A 17,158-nucleotide genomic window follows, 5' to 3' on the forward strand; every position below is an offset into this window, starting at 1 on the left:
ACTATGGAAAACAGTATGGAGGTTCCTTAAAAAACTGAAAAGTTGCCTTGATCCAGCAATCCCACTCCTGGGCATATATTCAGAGAAAACTCTAATTCAAAAAGATACATGTACCCCAATATTCATAGCAGCACAATTTACAAAAACCAAGACATGGAAGCAACATAAATGTCCATCAACAGATGAATGGATAAAGAAGATGCTATATATATATATATATATATATATATATATATATAAAATACACACACACACACACACACACACAATGGAATACTACTCAGCCATAAACAAAAATTAAATAATGCCATTTGCTGCAACATGAAAGGACCTAGAGATCATCATGCTGGTGAAGTAAGTCAGACAGAGAAAGACAAATACCATGTGATATCACTTATATGTGGAATCTAAAATGTGATACAAATGAACTTATTTGCAAAATAGAAACAGACTCACAGACACAGAAAACAAATTTCTGGTTACCAAGGGGGAAAGAGTGTGGGGGAGGGATAAATTGGGAGTTTGAGATTAGCAGATAAAAACTACTATATATAAAATAGATAAACAACAAGGTCCTACTGTATAGCACAGGGAACTATATTAAATATCTTGTAATAAACTATAATGGAAATGAATATGAAAAAGAATATTATATATACACATATGTATACAGATATATATGTATACATATATATGTAACTAAATCACTTTAATTACACCAGAAACTAACACAGCATTGTAAATCAACTATACTTCAAAAAAAATACTTGCATCTAGTGGTCAGAGTGTCCACTTTTTATGCCAGTTTCTAATTGACCATTGCCTGTTTGGGCTGGAAAAATCAGGCAGTTCTGGGTGTCAGTTCCAGCACTTGTACGTACTAACTGTGTACTCTTGGAGAGGTTATTTCATCTCTCAGATCCTCTATTTCCTCCTCCGTAAGATGGAGGACCAATAATAATCCTAACCACACGAACTACCCAGTATATAGTAGGTGCTTTAGAAGCATTATTATTACTCTTTTTGGTCCCCTTTCCCTTCCCTAAAACACACAGGATGGTGAATGTCCATTAAAGACCATTAATGGTGATGGCCATTAAAGGCTCACACCTTCCTAGTCCCTCTCACACTCAAATTCCCAACTTTCCTCCTTTTGCCCTTTGAAATTTGAGAATTTCAGCCTTACTGAAGTCCAAGCAAGCTGTTCGGAGCTAGAGGGCTGAGAGTGATGTTCGCCTATCCCCTGAGTAGATTCAGTAAAACTTCAAATCTGATACTACCACCACAGTTTAATTCATCTTCCCAAGACAGGGATCTAGATAATGGGATGAAGGGATGTGGAAGGAGTGTTGGGACAGGGCAAGAAGGAGGGGCTAAGGAAGAGAACAGGTGATTGGCAATTACAGTTCCCCACACGGGACTGCAGTAGTTGATGTATGTCAGGGAATAATTTTTACAAAGAAAGGAAGGGAGAGAGGGAAGGAGAAAGGAAGGAAGATGGAAGGAAGGAAAGAAAGAAGGAAGATGGAAGATAGGAAGGAAGGAAAGGGGGAAACTGAATGCAAACAGAAGCTGGGTATGATACTCACAGTGTTAGGCTGTCCAGCAACCAAAGAAAGCTGGGATCTTCAGTGAGGAAGGGATCATCAGAAATTAGACCTTTCTCCTGTTGGGAGAAAAGATTATACTAGCGCCAAGCCAGGCAGAGCACATGGCTTCTGATTATCAAGGATGTCACTGTCTCTTTCTTCTTCCCTCTCCCTAACCCATTGCAATAATAGAAAACCCTGAGTTACCAGGAAGTTCTTCCTTAAGTACAGTTTAAATTCTTCTTGTGGCAGGAGCAGTTAGTTTCTGTCCCCATTAAGACCTTATGTTTGGAGCATGTATTATAGTTGAAAACTGTTTTCACCTCTATTATATCCATGATAGTCTCCACAACCCAATAAAGTTAGTACCATTATTCTATATGGTAGCTGAGGAAACTGAAGCCCAAAGAGATTAGGGTCCCACCTTATCTGGTGTGGCATCAGGGTCAAGTCTGGCGTTTTTTGTTTGTTTTGTTTTGTGTTTTGTTTTGATATTTTCGTTTTGCTCTCCTTCCCTCTCTAGGCAGGTATGGGTCATTTGCTCCTGAGGAAAGGTGGTAGATGCTCCAAAAAGAGGCTATTGAATTTTTTCTTGTGGGATGATATTTTGTCACTCCTAAGGCTTGGAAAAATTTCTCTTTCTCCTGGGTTGAGGGGTATACCTTCCTTAAAGTAACATTCCATCCTCAGATACGCCTTGAGTCTCAAAACTTACCTTGGACTCATTAAATACCACTTGTTATAATATTGATGATGGTAATAATGCACTAGTAAATGCACTAGGCACTTACTTAGATTAACTCATGTCACCCTCTCCTCAGCCCTGTGAAGTCGTATCATTATTATTTCCATTTTACAGCTAAGGACACTGAGTCACAGAAAGGTCAAGTAGCTGGAGTGGAGTGTAGGGCAGTAGGACTGGCCTTGGTCTTAGATTCTTATAGAAAGGGCTAAGAAAGGGCAAGATGTGGGAAAAAGGAAGCAAACCTTGGCTGAATGTTGATATGATTAGTTCCTTGCTCTCAGCAAGCCACTTAGGCTTAGGGCATTGTGTTCATTGATAGCAGGGAGAACCTTACATTGGGCTACATCTATAGTTCTTTCTCTGACCACACCCCTCCCTATCACCCACCATCCCTATAACAGTGAATCTGAGATTATCATAGGGTTTTAAGGCTACTGAGCTCTGCTCTAGGTTTGGGGATACCAGTCTAGGAATGCTCCCTGTAGACTTAGAGTTCTCTCTAAGTGGCCACCTTCAGTCTTTGCACCCTGGAATATTTCCAGGAAACCTATCCTTAAATGAGATACTGCCCCTCATCAGCACTTCCCATTCTGAAGTAAGGAAACAGTGACAGAATTAACACTAGGACCAAGGCCTTTCTTTCAGAGGCTCCTTAAGAACAGAGAGACATACTTTTTTATTAGCCTGTTTCTCTGAAACTTGGAGATCTCTAGAGAATGCAGAGCTACCCATCTAAAACTCTATCTCTTTGCAAAGATTTTACCAGGCAGTCCAGCACCCTGCCTGGCACAGGTGTTCACCTAAGTCTGCTGAATAGTACCAAGCTGAATTTGGAACAGGGCACCAAGGGCAATGGGGCATTTGCCCATGGTAGATGAAGGTAGATCTCGGACCCTCTTTCCCATGGCCTGATCCCTTGGGAGTTGTGGAAATGAAGGTATATTAGTTGGTTGGTTTAGAAAGTGACCTTAGAGGGAAGAAAGAATCATTGAATATGTGGTCCAAGGTCACTGAACAAACAGGTGGTATCATTGAAGGGGTGAGCAGCTGAGGAAATGTTAATAGGAATGTTTAGGTGTCTTCAGACAGGCATAGGAACCAACACGTAAGTTCCTCAATAGGGCCTATGGAGAATAAAGCGTGCCAACAGGCCTTATGTAGTCTGAGGAAGTAGGGGATACTTTTGAAGATTTCACATGATGAAAATAAGAAGACTTTTATTTTAAAGCTTAGAATAAACAGAGCAGGAATTTTTCTCTGTTTTGTTTGCTGCTATATCCCCAGCACCTAGAACTTGGCTCATAGTAGGTGCTCAGTAAGCATTTTTAAAATCAATTAATGAATTTACAGATACGGCAACTGAAACAGATTTATCCAAAGTCACACAGTGGCAGAATTGGCGGGTTGGTGGTTAGGAGACCCCAGGCCTCCACTATACTAACCTATAGGTCCTTTCAAGTCCACCTCGATAACCTGACACAATTCATCTTCCCTCAAGAAAAAATAAAATATACCTTTTTTGTTTCTTTGGTATAAAAATGATGCATGCTTATTTTGAAAAATACAAAAAAGAAGAAAATTACTTAGTATACCAGCTCTCAAACACAATCGTGGTAAATACATTGCTGGATTCTCTTTCCAGTAACTTCTTTTCTACATATAGGTCTTTGTTTCACAGGTCAATCTTATATTTCCCTATTCAAAAAATCCCATGCTCCAATCAAACTGCAACACTCATTTCTTCACTGTGTCTTCTATGTTCCCATTTCTACCCTTTCACCCGTGGGATTCCTTCAATCTGTTACATTTCTGTGTGTCTTTATTCTACCTATCTTTCAAAATCCTTATTAAATGCTAAATTTTCCATGGCACAACTTGATTTTTTCTTTCTTATGGTATTGATTAAATACATTTTATTTCATACTCTGTAATGAGCCTTCCTCACTTCATGTCCTACCCCACCAAGTGTGAGCAACTTAAAGATTAGTCCCATATCTGACTCCACTCTTTCTCCCCCAACAGCATAGCCTATCACTATGTCTGCCATAGAGTATGTGCTCTGTAAAGACTGAATTGATTCAACCATGGTTTAATAAATTTATTGGACACAGATTATGTGCCAGGCACTGTGTTAAGCACTTTACATGCACTAACTCATTGCGAAAACACAATATTCCTACGGGTAAGTACTATTATTAGTTCTGCTTTAGAGATGTGAAAACAGAATGACAGAGGCTAAGTAATTTTTCCAAGGACATACCACAGTATAATATGATTCAAATCCAGGCTATTTGACATCAGGATGCATACTCTTAACTGTTATGCTCTGTTGCCTCTGAAAATCAGGGACAGAAAATGATGGGATGGAAGCAAGGAAATAGTTCAGGCACAGAAGGATACAGGAAGTGGCAGGGTAAACACAAAACACCTTCATGCAACATCAGTTTTACTTACAGATTTGGCCTGGGGGGAGTAAACAATTTAAATAGTGTTGCTTTTATCTTAAAACAAACATGGCTATATCAAAGAAAACAAAACTTGCATAAATATTTGATACATAACATAACATTTCAAAGAAAATTTGGCTTGTAGTTAGCTGTTTTGGGTTGCATCCCTAGCACACCCCAGAAAGACAGAATATTCCCCCCAACTTCCTGGAGTATATGAGAAACACTGGCTCAGAGGGCCATGACAAGAGTGATGGTGGATGTCAGTGGTGAAAAGCATGGGTGAAGTAATAGTTGGAATGCTAGTGGGCTGGAATGGTAGCAATTATGTTGACACTTTGGGTAGCAGCGATGACAGTCCTGACAATGGTGATGATGCCAGTGGTGACACATGAGATGAGAGCGGTGAAGATGAACAGTGCTGATCATAGTAGCTATGGTGATTACTTAATCATGGCCCAGCTTCTTGCCAAACTCTGGGCCACCTCCAGAATCAAATTGAATTAGAAGTGTTTATTTGCTCTCTCACCACGCCCCCCATCCAAATTTCAGGACCCCATTTAGGAAGCCTTAGCCATTTTGCAAACTCCTGCTATTTCCCATGAATGCATGATCAGGACTCCATGAAGTTCCCTCTATCTGAGCTACCTGCCCCCTCCTCCCACCTCATTTATACATGCAGCTTCTTTATCTTTCAGGACTCAGCTCTAGAATGTCCTCATACAGCCCCTCCTAGCCAGGTAGACTCAAGTACTCCTGCACCTGTGCTCCCATAGCACCCTCTATTTGAGCATTTGTCACACATTGGATTTGAGAGTCATTTTCCACTTAAGATGTTGCCTTCCATCAGCCTTGGGATGTGGAAGAGGATGAGGGTAAATCAATAAGAGATTAGTTTTCTCACTGTAAGACTGCAGTTTGGCCCAAAGTCACTGAACAGCCAGGTGTTTATTTTGAAGACTCAGAATCTTATGGGATGGCTTAGAGTTCTTTGAGAGGTAGGTTGATAGATTTGGATGACTTTTAATGGACCATTTCAACTCAAGAGATTGTAGCAGTCATGCCTACCCTGGGATGTTCATTCATTCATTTATTCAACACATATTTATTGAACCTTCAGTAAAATATAAGGCTGTGCTGACTGGCTCCTGAAGACACAAAAGGAGATAGTCTACTCCTCCCTAGCACCTGCCCATGTGTCAGTCAACAGACACTTATTGAATGCTCACATGATGTCAAGGCATTAGCTTTTTTCTATATGGCACCAAGGGATAGAATTTAAAGCTGCAGGAAACAGCTTAATACAAGGAAATACTTTCTAACCATTAGAACTGGTTATAATTAGAACAAGCTGCCTCAGGGAGAAAACAGTTACCCACCATTGGAGGTGTTTCAAACAGGAGCTGGAGTCTTGAAGTAAATATCTAAGATCCATTTGACCTCTGTTCTTCTGTCCCTAGAAAGAGCTTTAAGTCCCTCCTGTCTGTATCTTCATTGCCACTCTCAAATACAAGTTGGTCACTGGAGAATCATCTACCTTAGATTCTTCTTTTATTTGTTGTTCTCTTATTCCTTTATTTCCTATTTCAAACTTCTCTTCTCCTCTCCGTTTCCTTCCCATGCCCCAGTCTTAAGTGAGGGGTGAGAATGAGTGGCAAAAATCACTTCCTTTATGTGACTGCAAAACAGTGTCCTGACTCTCTCTACCATTTGGTATGGAGCTTTATAGTTTGCAAAGCACCATCACATGTATGGATCTGTTCAAGAGACATTTATTGAGCTCTTTACTGTCATGATCTCATGACATCCTCACAACAACCCTGTGAGGTAGTTTGAAGGGGCCCAGGACCCAGCTGTGGACTCTGGGCCCTGGTCACTTGGCTTGTGAGCAGCATCTCAGAGAGGATTGGACTTGCATCTCATGGATCCTTTCAGTCTCATTGGCTGGCTCTCAGATCTATCCCTAAGGAGGAGACAGTGCTTCTCCTAAAAGGAATGGGGAAAAGTTTAGACAGGCTTAGAGGCAAACTGGTTCACAACCAGCCCCAGCTGTTCTATGTCTCTAGAAAGAATGCTGGATCTCTCCAACCTGTACCCTTACCTCACCACCCTCAAATGCCTCATGGCCCCTGAGGAGTCACCTGGATCTAGTTCTTTCTTGCTGGAGGTAGGATGGCTTTTGCCAAAACAGACAGCAGCCAAGCAGCCTGTGTGGCCAGCTTCCAGCTTTGTGGCCTGGACAAAGAGGGTGATTTTTGAGTCTCTTGTCCATGGGCACAGAGTCAGAGGCCAGAATGATTCCGGGCTAGCAACGTTGCAGGCCCTCAAACCACTTGTACCACAAGAGAAGTCTCCTCCAGAAATGTAAGGGGGCCAGCCCTTACACTGGGGCTGAAAAAAGGAACTGCCCACTATCTGTTAGGGCCTTGCCCTAGCTACCCTTACCTCTTACCCTACTGTCTTAGTCCCCATATCTCCCATGCAGAAATCACCTGAAAAGAAAAGAAAACCAAAAATGAAAATTCAAAATATGCAGAACAGGTCAGGTGGCTGAATTTCAGGTGGTGATCAAACTAAGGGGAGAAAGTTAGACATCTTCTACTGCTATCCATACTTCCATCCCTCTGTTCCATCTCTCCTCTTGCTATTCTTAGTGGCAACAGAAATGGTACTTGGGCTAAATTTATATTTGAATTATGCCCTTGTCCGTAACCCTGCCTCTCATTTGTATTAATTTATTTTTATTTCTTAGACTTGAGAATAAATATTTGATGGATATTTGGCCTGGTGTTTGTTTGTTTGGTTGGTTGGTATTTTTTGGTATCCACATTATTTGGCCTGTGTTTTTTGGTTCACAAAGACCATGCTTTGTCTTGTTGGATCCTTGTAAGACCTTGTAAGACGATCAAGGTGGGACTGATCAGCCCCATTTTGCAGATGAATAAAGTAAGGGAGAGGAGAAGCAATCGGCCTAAGGGCATAGCCATGCTCTTTTCTCCCATAGCAAGGTCATTTCCACTGAAGTGTCTAGGACTCATAAGATTAAGATAGCAACAGTATCCAGGAGGATAATTTTTGAGATCACAGTACCTTACTTGGCAACCCTGAAATTGAAAAGAGGCAGTGACAACTTCACTCCCATGGAGGGTTTACTATTGGCCCTTTTGTAGATCCAGTGAAGTGACTTAAAAAAATCTATGAGGGACTTCCCTGGTGGTCCAGTGGTTAAGACTCCGCACGTCCAATGCAGGGGGCGTGGGTTTGATCCCTGGTCGGGGAACTAAGATCTCACATGATGCTGCAACGCCTCCAAAAAAAAAGAAAAAAATCTGTGAGCAGGTGAATGGGTAGGGTTGGAAGAAGGTGGAGGGAATAGAAGTTCTGGAGGGATAGTCCTGAAGAAGGGCCCTCACCACCATAAGGAAGCAAGCAGAAAGGAATAACACCACTCCATTGCGCTTGGGCAGAGGTCCAAGCGCAAATGGGCTGATGCCAGTACTTCCTGCTCTAAACTTGGTGGAGATAGGGCTTTCTGGGCTCAAAATGATTTTACTAAGCAGTCTACTTACCTACCATTCACCCTGATCACTTTGAGAAGTGCTTCCCTGAAGCCAAGGAGTTGACCCCCATCCAGGGAAGAAGCTGGACAGGGGATGGCCAAGACTGATGTGCACACAGGCCTCTTCTGTAGTATTTAGGGAAATTAGAATATATGGATTTTGTTCCATATAATTTTAGTGCTTGGAAGTTTGTTTTCATTCATGCCAAAGTTAACCAGCAATATTAACTGCATTAATTTTAGCTGAAATATGAACACACAAACTTGTAAAACTGACCTGTGCAACCGACCATACTCACAAATATAATCATGAACACACACAACACCACTCACTTATATAATTTACATAGAAGTCACACTATAGTAAGAAAAGTAAGTATTCACCCCCTTATTCCTGTTCCCAGGGTAGATGATTGCCAAGATGATGTGTAAAATGGACCAGAATTCTGGGCCTAGAGGAGTCTTTGAAAAACCAATATCTATAAATAGATCCCCTCCACACATACCACCTCTCTTCCCTTAAAAAAAAAAAACCAGAAATTTCAAAGCTTCATTGCTCATTTCTTTATCTAGCTACTAAGCCTTATCTGGTGAAGAAGTCTATGTGGGCAGCCCATGGTATCATAATACCAGAGGCAAAGGAATTGGTTTTCAGGGATAAAAAATGCAGTCCAGAGCCCAAGGTAAGTAATAATATGGGGGCTTCTTGAAAACTCCACTTTCCATAACAAAACTTCAGATAACCAAGGTTGGTCTAGGGCCACTGAGTGGTAGGTAAGGAATAAAACAGTATGAGTGTTTACCTTGGCCTTTTATCTTTTCACTCCTGTCTGAGATACCTGTCTTAGGGCTGGCTTCAGGAGGACAGTTTAGCAAGGGAGTGGGGTACGGGGTGCAGAGTTAACTGCCTGTGATGGAGAAGGGTCATGCATGAGCTGAGTGGGCTTTATAAATCTAAGTCAAAATGAAGACATTGTCTACATTCCTTCTCCTTGGGTCCCTTCATAGCCTGTTCCACTCCAATCTCTCCCAGTCTATTATTGATACCAGATACCAGATACTTTAGAAGGTATCTGGTAGGACATTCATTTGGTTAAGGGTAAATCTGCCCTGAGGTCCCCTTTTCAGGGGTAATCCACCTGGGAAGGGAAATACAATAGATGGCTAACATTTCATTGTAAATGAATAGGTCCAGTCCTGAAGAAGCCTCAGAGTTGTGTGTGAGAGTGGGTGGGAGGGGTGGTGCTGAGAGGGAAATGGTAATGCAGGTTTTATATCCTATTCTGCCACTAACAGTGTTACTGAGAAAATCTTTTCTTTCTGGGTCTCAGTTTACCACCTGTAAAGTGAAGAGGACAGTCTGGTTCCCTTCCAGTTTTGACAGACATGAAAGTGTTGTATTTGGACTCACTTTAGCTAAATGTAGGGTGGGTAGGGGGATTAGGTAAGGGGAGATTTAAGACTAAATATTAATTATTCTTTCCTGTCAGGAAGGCTGGGTATGCTCTATCCTAGGAGTGTTTTCCTTGGGAGGGAAAGGTGGGCAGAGGAATGGTTTACTTTTTCCCCTCCCATGGATCTTTGGGTAGAGCAGGCACCCTTCATTTCAGCTGAGGGGATGGGAAGGAGAAAGATACCTGGGACCCAGGGCGTTTGTGTTTGACCCTGGTTAGAGCTGAGAAGACATAGAGGATATGTTCATGGGACAGGGTGTGCGTGCTTGGTTTTTAGTGGCTAAAGAGTATGACCAGGGACCAGTCAAGCTCGGTATATTCATAATTGACACAGGGTACTTATCATAAGCTAAATAGTAGTGCTAGTTTTAAAATATTACCCACATAATTCCTAGACTTTTAGGTCCCCAATAAAATCCATCAACAAACCTTGGTCTTTCTGGGTCTTTCTCCTTGGGTTTGTGGCAGCAGCAGCAATGCAGTACCCCACAGAGGTTCTTACTCTTTGGCAGCTACCAACAAATGCAGAGGTTCTGGGTAGGGCAGAGAGAGAACAAGGAGAAAAGGAACTTAACCAGCATTCTCTGGAAACAATTCAGACTGAGCTGACCGATTTAATAAATTAGGATTCCTGTGGGATCGGAGCAACTGAGAGGGCATTGCACTCTGTGGGAGCAGTATAATCTTCAGATATCTTTTATTGGTATGTTGATTGAAGACATTTGGGATTCTCCTGGTGCCTCACCTAAAGGCACTTGGGTATGAGCTCAGGATTGGAGATAACAGGGTGCCCAAGCCCCCTTAGAGTCTAATAATCTTTCTTCTGAGTGGTGATCAGCAGGCATAAGCAATCAGTCTCTTGTCTCACTCACTGACAGGGTAGAAGCATCAGTGATTGTCAGACCACCAAGCCAGATATGGAAGCAGAATCTTCCTGCACCTGCACCTGCACCAAAAATTGGATTCCCAGGATCCCCTGGTAGCCCAGCCAGGACCACTAGAATAATTTGGCAGTGAGACTACCTGGAGAGCTCTTGAGACTCTACTAGGGGGAATAGGCTGCCCTGAGCGCCAGCCATTACCTCAACTCCCTTAACTGATTACCCTGAAGTTGATGAGTAAATGTGTCATCCAGAAATTGGTTTATAGAATCACAGAATCACATAGAGAATTTCAGATGAAGAAACTGAGGCTCAGCTGGGAAAATTGGCTCAGCACTCCCAAGTTCAATACAGAACTAGGTAATACAGTGTTTTTGACTTTGTCTTATTACATGATGTCACTTCTCCTTAGTAGGCTTATATTTTAGCTTTATTCTGACAACAGTGATTGTAATGATAATAATAATGATATATTAATGAAATAACTAAAACAGAAATAAAATTAGCATTAAATGAGAAGGGAGGGTGAAACCTCAGGCAAATAAGTAAGCAGCTGAAATCTGAAAAAGACAAGAAGGCCCCTCTGTTCAAATATCACTTAAAATATAATGGTCAATAAGCCCTTTAAGATTAAGGCCAGGGTGGGTGCCAGAGGTAAGGAAAGAAAGGAGGGAAGAAGAAAGAAAGAAGAAAGAAAGGGGTAGGGAATGTTTTAATTAAGACCCTGAAGCTGGGGGTTGTGGCCTAGCCCAATCCCCTCCTTGAGGATCTTCTTAACCTATGATACACAGTTTTAAACTAGTCATCTCAGCCCAGCTGGCTGGGGGGACAAAAAAGTAAAAGATAGTGGCCGGGCTGGGATTTCAGCCCTCTCCTGGGATAAAACTCTTTCCCCAAAGCCCCTTCTTCATTGATCACACTGTTCTCCTGGGGTCTTCATCCTTAAATTCTGGGTGTTTACCTGGCTTGCTGAATTGCTCTTCTCTCCCAGGGATTCTCCTTTTTTCTGGGTATCGATCTCTTTCTTGAAATTTTTCTTCCCCAACTCCCTGAAATCCCTGATAGTCTAAAATTTTATGAGGTACTCCTTCTTGTCCTGAGTCTCTTTTATTTGTCTTACCACCCCCACCTTTTTAACAATACATTTAACCAATCTCTAATGCTGTGGCCATTTTCTGAAGTTCTATAACTATCTTAGAATCATGGTCTTCAAGCCTCTGGGGTTCAGCCTCTCCCCTGGAGTTCCATTCCCAAATCACTGGGTTTTCAACTTTGATTGCCAATTCTCTCTCTCTTAGGGTCCCCTCCTTGCAGCCCTGGGACTTCCCCACCTTAGGCAGTTTTATTTCGTGCCTAGAAGCCCCTCCTTACATCTTTGTGACTTTACCCCTTTTCTGAAGTCTCTTCTTCAACTTACTTGCCCCAAATTACTGGAGTTACCCCTTTTTTGCATGCCACCAATTTTGCAGGGCACTTTTTTTCTGGGGTCCTCTATTGCTCCTGGTGTCTCCTCACTCTATATCTAGGGCAATCCATTTGGGAGTCCAAATTCTCTTTGGGGCTCTCCTTCCTATATCGGCAAGTCAGCTTTCCTTTCTCCTTCCCTCCCTGTACTTTCTTTCCTTTCCTCCTTCCTTCCTTCTCTCTCTCTCTCTCCCTCTATCTATCTATCTATCTAGATATATTTAGATAGATATTCAGGTACCATATAATTCAACCATTTAAAGTGTACACTTCAATACTTTTTATTACAGTCACAGGATTGTGTAACCATCACCATAATAATTAGTTGGAGAACATTCTCATCATCCCCAAAATAAACCCCATATTTGTTAGCAGTCATCTTTCTTTTTAATAGAGTCCTAACTTTCTCCTTTGGTTTACTCTCTATGTCTCTGGGCCTTGCCTTTTATGAGGGGGTGTCTTATGTCTCTCCTGGGGACTCATCCTTACATCTCTGAAGCTGTACACCCTTTAGGGGCCTTTTATTTCTCAGGGTCTCCCCACATCTTAGGGCTATACCACTTTTCTGGTGTGCCCTTCCTGTATCTCTGCAATTCTACCCTTTTTCTTCATTCTTTCTTCTGGTATCACTACCCCAAATCCCTGGACCTATTTCCCTTTTCTGATGTCCCTCCAATATACAGGCCAGTCTTTTGAAAGGTTCTATTTCATTTCTAAAATACCCTCCCTTTAGATATAGAGTCCTACCCCTCTTTGGGTCCAAATTTTATTTAGGCCCCCATTCCATCTTTCCCTGGGGCTTCACCTTTTTTTCTGGAATCTTACCTTTCCTGGGGAACCCCTATGCTTGCATATCTTATCTTTTTTTATGTTTTCTTCTCCCTAAATCCCTGGCACTACAGGGAGGTTTTTTTTTTTAATTTATTTTTATTTTTGGCTGCCTTGGGTCCCCACTGCCTTGCCCGGGCCTTCTCTAGTTGTGGTGAGTGGGGGCCACTCTTTGCTGTGGTGTGCGGACTTCTCACCATGGCAGCCTCTCCCATTGCAGAGCACCGGCTCTAGGAGCGTGGGCTTCAGTAGTTGTGGCACGCGGGCTCAGTAGTTGTGGCACTCAGGCTCAGCAGTTGTGGCCCGCAGGCTCAGCGGCCGTAGCACATGGGCCTAGTTGCTCCGCGGCACGTGGAACCCTCCCCAACCGGGGCTCGAACCCATGTCCCCTGCATTGGCAGGTGGACTCCCAACCACTGTGCCACCAGGGAAGCCCGGCAGGGCAGTTTTTATCTCTCTCAGGAAACCTTCTCTCCCTCCTCCTGATTCCACACCTTTTCCGGAGTACTGTTTTTTAGAGACTCTTCCTTGTACCACTGGGACCCCACTCATTTTCTGCAGTCTCATCTCTATCCAGTTATTTCCTTTGGGCATCCTTGGGATTCCACCACTTTTCTGCAATCTTCGTCTTCGCCTGGGTTTCTAGGTCTCATGGGATTCATTGTCCCCCATGTCTCTGTGGCACCACCTTTTCTTCTTCAGTATCCTTTCTAAATCTGAGGCTTCAATCTTTTTTATTTTGGGGGTTTAATTTTTCTCCTGGGGCTACCCTGTTCAAATCCCTTGGACTCTACCTCTTTCTCAGATTCTACTTCCCTGCTGGCATCTCCTCCTACTTTGCAGGGCTCTTCCTCTCCTTGGGATTCTTTAGTCACCAAAGTTTCTCCTTTCATTAGCAAGTTCCTCGTTTCTTCTGGACTTTTCCTGCCCACTCCTACTTGTCTCTTGAGCCTCTGTCCCTGAGGTAGCTAATTCAGCATGATCTGTGCCTGCGAGGTCAAGAATATCACCCCATAGGAAATGTGCCAGGTTTCTATCATTCAAAGGTTGTAGGGGCAAGAGCAAAGAAAAGTAAAGGTGAGTGACCTGGGCTTCCCTGGTGGCGCAGTGGTTGAGAGTCTGCCTGCCGATGCGAGGGACGCGGGTTCGTGCCCTGGTCTGGGAGGACACCACATGCCGCGGAGCGGCTGGGCCCGTGAGCCATGGCCACTGAGCCTGCATGTCTGGAGCCTGTGCTCTGCAGCGGGAGAGGCCACAGCAGTGAGGGGCCCGTGTATGGGAAAAAAAAAAAAAAACCTGAGTGACCCCTGTGTGTCAAGAGCTATGCACATACATTACCTCCAGTAATCTTCACAGCAGCCCTCTGAGTGGACTTTGGTAGCCTCATTTAACAGATGAATAAACTGTGGCTTAGTGGAGAAAAGCTTCTGGGGCTGTATGGAGCAAAGTGGAACCCCCACCCCCTCTGAATGCTGAGTGGGAGTGGGGAATCATCATGCCCAGTCTGGGGAGGGGGCTTGCCTCTGCCTGTGCTACATTTCTCTGACTGGGAAGAACCCAGCCCTGCAGAGTCCCTGGCACTCTAGGATTTGACTCTCCAGCTCGCACTCCAGGAATGTCAGGGAAGAAGGAAGTGATTTTCGCACCTCGGAAGTGAGGTCATATATATACTTTCAAGTTTGGGGTGGGAGATCAGGGTGTTGACAGGGCTTTGAAGCTATGGGAGGTGGAGTCGGTGTTGGAGGACCCTCCCTCAGCCCTGATTCCCCTCGCTGCTATTCCCACGTGCACCTTCTCGTGCGGAGCCTGGCCACGTTGTAGAGCTCAACTGCCTCCTGTTCCATCCCCGCTGCCCCAACTACATACCTTGCTCTGATCTTCTTTACGGGGGCCCAGGCACTAAAGTTGGCCAGATCTGGCTAGTGGAGAGCGATCGGCGGGGCTTGTCCAGCGTTTCGCCCAAAGGATAGGGGAGACATGGTCCGCGAGGTCGCAGTGGTAGCCTGTCAGAAGCCCTCAGCGCTGTCATGGGCCAGCAGCAGTAGCCGGGATGGTGGCGGGTTGCCGCAGGAATAAAGCTCTCTTCAACAATCGGCTGTATTCTCCCTGTCCCCGCCCTGGGGCCCCAGGTCCGTGGCGGCGCCCAGCGGGCTAGCGAGTGAGGCTGCCCTAAGTGCCTGGAGGCCGATAGAGAAGAAGGTGAACAGGGATGCAGCGAGAACTGACCCTGAAAGCGCGGAACAGTCTTTGACCAGAAATTCCTGGTTCCCACTGGAGGGTTTCAGAACCTCCCTGTAGCCTGCCAGCCGCCGATCACCCCCCTCGCGTGTTAAATACGTACGTGAGTCATCTGGCGGGGGCTGAGGGCGGTTTGGATTGGACTGGGACGGATTGGACGGAATTGAGCTGGAAAGAGCCTCTGACCTTAAGACCGCCCTGGGGAGGGGCTACTGGAGAGCTGCGAAGGGGAGGGGAGGGAATCTGGTGCAGATCTGACAGCGCAGTGTTTGGGGCGGGGGCTGCAGAAGACTCCATAAGAATAGGGCTTCAGAGTAAGGGGCTGGGGGTATAGCGGACCATGTCTCCCTTATGCTTCGGGAGGCCAGGAAAGAGAGGGCAGGATTGGGGCCACTGTAGAGAGATGCAGGGGCTAGGGTGCCCCAGGGAAGACAGGGGTTGGGGATCCTGAGCAGAGAGGAAAGTACAAGGCAAGAAAAGACCTCTAGCTGAGTGATTCTGAAGGGAGTGGGGAATGAAAGGAGGGGGGCACTGAGGGATGAAGGCATAGGAGAATGTTTGGAAGAATGTCTGGCTAATTTGTAGTGACAGGAATTATACCCCAAGGACATAGGAAAGGGCAAGAAGAAATGATTTGGGTTTAGAGCTCAATCCTGCTCTCATTGGATCTTTCCAATCTTCAAGACCTTGTGGTGAGTGCTTCCCTCCCTTGTTATGAGGGAGCTAGTGGAAGTAGCACACCATACACACACACACACACACACACACACACACACAGAGTATGAGCCAGCAAGACTGAGGGGCTTCATGCAAGAGAGAGTATTTGAGGATGAGAGAGTAAAAGCAAAGAATTTGGGGGTGCTCTGGATATGTACAGTGCCAAATGTTGATGCGGCCTGGAAAAGAATGTGTAGACCAGATGTTTCCTTGGGAAAAGCACAAGCAATTTCAGGGAAGCACAAGGTGGAGATGAGGAGGTTCTGGAGATGCTGATGGGGAGGTAGGCAGAACTAGCTGATGGTAGAGCTCGGTGGGATGAGGACTGGAGACAACCCTGACTGTAGCCCTAGGGAAAAGTGCAAGGCACATGAGCTAGGCTGACTGCTCAAGTGGGGCCAGAAGGAGGTGGCTCCTGAATGACAGTCTTGCTCTGACAGTCCCCTGGACACAGTTATTGGGCTATCATACTGTTGCCAAGAAACAAGCCCGCATTTGGACAGCTCCACTGACCAGTCTGAATCCTGTCTGAGACGGCTGTACAGTCCTCTCCCCACCCCCACTTCCTACAAAAGGGGCATGGGTTTCTGCCTGGTTTGGCTGAGCCCTATCCCCTGCCTTACTGGTTTTCTTCTGTGTATTAACCATTCAGACTGTTCAACAGTCCTGGTGTAACCACCTTATATCATCATGCATGTTCTTCCTCTGCTTACAGTGCTTTTCTCCTGCTTTTCCACCAGGTCAACTATTTAACCTTTAAGATCATACTCAAGTGTCACCCCCTCTGTGAAGCTGTCCTTTCAAATAATTTCGCCCAATCAGCACAAAGTTTCTATAGCATTTTCATTCACGCTTCCAATGTAATACTTGCAAAAATATTTTTGTATTGATTTTTCACCTGTATTCCTTAACCAGATGGTGAGGTTCTTAAGGGCAATGTTGTTATTATCTGTATCTCCACAACTAGTTCAGTGTAGAGGCCATCATAAGGCCTCAGTAAATAGGTGGGTGTTTGGTGCAGTATATATCACAGGAGTAAGAAAGAGGAGGCAGGAATAACACATATTACAATAACCTGTATCAGTGGTAATGAGAGCTTTAATTTGGGCAGTGCAGAAGAAAAGGCCCACACTGATGTCAGCTCTGCTGCAGTGGGTGAATTGATAGGGCTCTGTGATTGATTTGATGTGGGAGGTCAGAGAGAGGAAGAAGTCTGGGATATTCCAGGACTTAACT

General features: G+C 44.4%; 1 long non-coding RNA gene across 2 annotated transcripts; it reads right to left on the bottom strand.

Annotated features, from left to right (window-relative positions):
* Positions 1 to 4,328: 4,328 nt before the first annotated feature.
* LOC117310294 (uncharacterized) lies at positions 4,329 to 15,283 on the bottom strand. Of its 2 annotated transcripts, XR_012329191.1 has the most exons (4): positions 14,834 to 15,283; positions 10,224 to 10,327; positions 7,227 to 8,088; positions 4,329 to 6,767 (listed from the first exon to the last, which is right to left on the bottom strand). It is a non-coding gene; the product is annotated as an uncharacterized lncRNA (long non-coding RNA). The 2 variants fall into 2 exon arrangements; XR_004524472.2 differs by having other exon boundaries at positions 7,227 to 10,327.
* Positions 15,284 to 17,158: the final 1,875 nt, after the last annotated feature.

This window comes from Tursiops truncatus, chromosome X (assembly GCF_011762595.2).
Source record: "Tursiops truncatus isolate mTurTru1 chromosome X, mTurTru1.mat.Y, whole genome shotgun sequence".
Lineage (NCBI taxonomy): Eukaryota > Metazoa > Chordata > Mammalia > Artiodactyla > Delphinidae > Tursiops > Tursiops truncatus.